Source organism: Entelurus aequoreus, linkage group LG27 (assembly GCF_033978785.1).
Source record: "Entelurus aequoreus isolate RoL-2023_Sb linkage group LG27, RoL_Eaeq_v1.1, whole genome shotgun sequence".
NCBI classification, from domain to species: Eukaryota; Metazoa; Chordata; class Actinopteri; order Syngnathiformes; family Syngnathidae; genus Entelurus; species Entelurus aequoreus.
In genome coordinates, this window is record NC_084757.1 from 8,272,647 (window position 1) to 8,277,531 (window position 4,885).

The following is a 4,885-nucleotide window of genomic DNA, read 5'->3' on the forward strand; positions in this document are numbered from 1 at the left end:
CAACGTGACAACTTCACTGCTTGTATTTCCTCTGCTAAAACTGGAGACACTTCCTGACTTGTATTTTCCAGGCATATTTGAGCTTTTCAGCCAGGGGAAGGGGGGGGGGGGGGGGGATGTCAGGATTAAGGCACAATGAGCAGGGGGAAAAAAAGGAAAGGGAAGAGAGTGGATGAGAAACGAGGGCACCGTCCAACTACGCTTGTTTCCCAGGGAGCGTTTGCACAGAACCAATGAGGACGGAGATCTGTGTCACGCTTGTTTGCATACATTAGCATACATTAGCCTGCCTCCCCTCGCCGTGTCTGCAGTGATTGTTTGGGATGCGGGGGGAAAATGAGTGAAGCCACATTTTGACACATACACAGAGTGTGTGTGTGTGTGTGTGTCGGGGGCATCTGTACACCATTGTGACGCCATATGTAATCATTTCAACTTGGCAAACAAACATTGACCCCCCCCCCCCACCCCCCCACTCCCACCCAGCCCCCACATTTGAATACATGCAACTCAATCCGACGAACCACTTCATTAGGTACACCGACACACCGCTGACCTATTACACAAAGTCATCACTATCTAAATGAATGATATTCTTATATAAACTAATATTCTATACCAGGGGTCCTCAAACTACCACAGCATCCAAAATCCGGCCCACGGGAAGTCCCAAGTTAGTTTTATTTATTTATTTATTATTCGTTTTTTAATCTTTCCTTTCTAATCCATTTTCTACCGCTTGTTACTCAATGTTAAATGTTGATGAACATCAATGTTAATTGATGTTAAATGACAAAACGGATTATAAAGACAATGTATATATGTATATATACATATATATATATATACATACATACATATATACATACATACACTACCGTTCAAAAGTTTGGGGTCACATTAAAATGTCCTTATTTTTCAATGAAGATAACTTTAAACTAGTCTTAACTTGAAAGAAATACACTCTATACATTGCTAATGTGGTAAATGACTATTCTAGCTGCAAATGTCTGGTTTTTGGTGCAATATCTACATAGGTGTATAGAGGCCCATTTCCAGCAACTGTCACTCCAGTGTTCTAATGGTACAATGTGTTTGCTCATTGGCTCAGAAGGCTAATTGATGATTAGAAAACCCTTGTGCAATCATGTTCAACAGTTTAGCTCGTTACAGAAGCTACAAAACGGACCTTCCTTTGAGCAGATTGAGTTTCTGGAGCATCACATTTGTGGGGTCAATTAAACGCTCAAAATGGCCAGAAAAAGAGAACTTTCATCTGAAACTCGACAGTCTATTCTTGTTCTTAGAAATGAAGGCTATTCCACAAAATTGTTTGGGGGACCCCAAACTTTTGAACGGTAGTGTATATATATGCATTTTCATAAAAGGAATAAAAAGAAATGATGATGAATGAATGATCTATTATTGTATTATATATTTCATATTATCATTCAAGAAATAGATTATGAATATATAGTATGAGGTTACAGAGAAGGCAGGGGGTCCAAACTACGGCACCCGGGCGCCTTCAATTTGGCCCGAGAGATAAGGAATGAGGCCGCAGGGAGAATTTATTTTTAAAAGCCCGACATATACAGTCGTGGTCAAAAGTTTACATACATTGTAAAGAACATAATGTCATGGCTGTCTTGACTTTCCAATCATTTCTACAACTCTTATTTTTTTGTGATAGAGTGATTGGAGCACATACTTGTTGGTCACAAAAAAACATTCATGAAGTTTGGTTCTTTTATGCATTTATTATGGAATTTTTGAGCAAATGTGCTGGGTCAAAAGTATACATACAGCAATGTTAATATTTGCTTACATGTCCCTTGGCAAGTTTCACTGCAATAAGGCACTTTTGGTAGCCATCCACACCAGTCTGAGAATGAAGGTACATATACAAAAAGTGTTCTTCAATAGATTTGCACCACAAAACCGTCCACAAATAATCGCCAACAACCAGAACAACACCCGGCTAAGGCCAAACAAATCCTAATCGGCATCACATTGTGTTATTCAGCGAGGAAATTACAGAAAATTAAGAAAGTCTTTTTTTCTTTTCATGTCTGCAAAAGCAGGAAAAAGGATCATTAAATTAGAGCTGCCAGGTGGAAGCCACGCAATATCAAAGAACACACACACACACACACACACACACACACACACACACACACACACACACACACACACACACACACACACACACACACACACACGACAACATTAGTACCAGCTTTTCCTTAACAACGGCAAACGTCAACATCGACTGAACCCTTTGAACGCGCCCCTGTCCAACCAACACGCGTCCACATCGGGCTGCGGATCACAGAATAAAAAACATGGCCGCCAAGGACAAACAACAAACGCGAAATAAAAAGCGGAAAGATTCCATTGCTAATCGCTTCATCCCGACAATCAATCTGGACGAGAGAGAGCGTGAAATAATGCAGAGATCAAACACATTCGTGTTGTCTTGGGGAAGACGTGTGTGTGTGTGTGTGTGTGTGTGTGTGTGTGTGTGTGTGTGTGTGTGTGTGTGTGTGTGTGTGTGTGTGTGTGTGTGTGTGTGTGTGTGTGTGTGTGTGTGTGTGTGTGTGTGTGTGTTCTGGCAATGCTTACTTAATGGGGACATCGCTCTGTTTACACAGTCACCTTTAGGGGACCTCTGACGGTATGGGGACAAAAAAAAACAGGTCCCCTAAAGGGAAACCTTTTTAAATGATAGTCAGATCCATTCTGAATAGGGATGTCCGATAATGGCTTTTTGCCGATATCCGATATTGTCCAACTCTTAATTACCGATATCAACCGATACCGCTATATATATACATAATTCGTGGAATTAACACATTATTATGCCTAATTTGGACAACCAGGTATGGTGAAGATGAGGTCCTTTTTTTTTAAATTAATAAAATAAAATAAGATGAATAAATTAAAAACATTTTCTTGAATAAAAAAGAAAGTAAAACAATATAAAAACAGTTACATAGAAACTAGTAATTAATGAAAATGAGTAAAATTAACTGTTAAAGGTTAGTACTATTAGTGGACCAGCAGCACGCACAATCATGTGTGCTTACGGACTGTATCCCTTGCAGACTGTATTGATATATATTGATATATAATGTAGGAACCAGAATATTAATAACAGAAAGAAACAACCCTTTTGTGTGAATGAGTGTGAATGGGGGAGGGAGGTTTTTTGGGTTGGTGCACTAATTGTAAGTGTATCTTGTGTTTTTTTATGTTGATTTAATAAAAAAAACTAACAAAAAAAAACCAAAAACGATACAGATAATAAAGAAACCGATACCGACATCTCTAATTCTGAAGATGCCTAAGTGATTTTTAAGCTTTGGCCCATAAATGTTTACTGGTTAGTTTGAGTGTGAGACATTTGCACAGCAGCCCCTTCATCGGGCGGTAGCTGGTACATTTAAGTGGTGAAACTTCCTATAAGAGGACAGCTGTAGTGCTGCATTCTAAGGAACATGTCATATTTCATTTGAACTTTATTATTATTATAATTTCTTTTTAATTTTTATGTATATATATATATATATATATATATATATATATATATATATATATATATATATATATATATATATATATATATATATATATATATATATATATATATATATGTATATCAGTGTTTCCCACACATTCATTTATTTGTGGCGGCCCGCCACGAAAGAATTACGTCCGCCACAAATACAAATACAAAAACAATTTAAAATTTTTTTTTTTTTTTAAATTAAAAAAATTTTTATTTTTTTTTTGTCCTGTCCAGCTTCTCAGGCAAATCATATAGTTGATGTAGATGCCCATATCGGCTGTTCAAATTTACTTTACAAAAGAGAAGTGTAGGATACTTCTCTTGTTGCCTTATTTGTATTTGACCACTACTGTTTTCTGTTTATTTGTTACTGACTGTGGCAGGACACCTGTGCCTCTGTTTCACTTTATGTTGCTGGTAAATAATATGGTTGTAGTAGTAGGCTAAAGTTAAATTATTTAGTATGCACTAATTAAAGGGGCAGAGCTTTAAGAGACATTTTAGCTTTTATATTTTATAAGATATATTTTTTGTAAGAACCACAATTAATAAATATATTTCAGTGAATAACTTATTGTTCAAATCTGTATATAAATATGTACATAAAGTGTTGTAGTTATATTGTAAAATGGATGGATGGATGGACGTTTAAAACAAAACTGTTATTATTAATTAGTAAGTATACATTTTTTGAGCCTTTTTAGAGAAAATCATATCATTGTAGTAAATTATGCAAATTACTCGATGATGTCACGGTGACCCAGCCCATAGCCACGCCCCCACCGCCACAGGTATCTTGGCAGTTTATGGGAAACACTGTATATATATATATATATTTTTTTTTAAATGGTCCTCAGTAGTCACATACAAATTTGTGTGATTTATGCAAAATTATTTAAATTTGGTCCCCATGAAGCATATTAACTCTTTTCCCCCAGAGTCCCCAGTAAGAATGATCAGCACATTACTTCATCAATCCAGAGATTTAAAGACGTCTATGAGCTAACTGGGCAGTGGACATTTTACCTAAAAACAATTTTATTCCTCCACAACCTGTAGAAAGGGTGGTGCCCACAAGTGATGATCAAAAACTTGGTCCCCATTCCAAATGATAACCAGTGTGTGTGTGTGTGTGTGTGACCCAGTTTGCCGGTGAGGAAGAGGATCCAATTGATCCGAAATGGCTGCAATTGGAATCTAAATAAGACCTGCAGCGGCGCTTCCATCAGAGACGTCGTCGAAGGCCAACCTGCCCCCGCCTTCCTCCGACATTCATTTGCCAAGAATATTTCTCACCCTCCTCCCCCCTCCGCC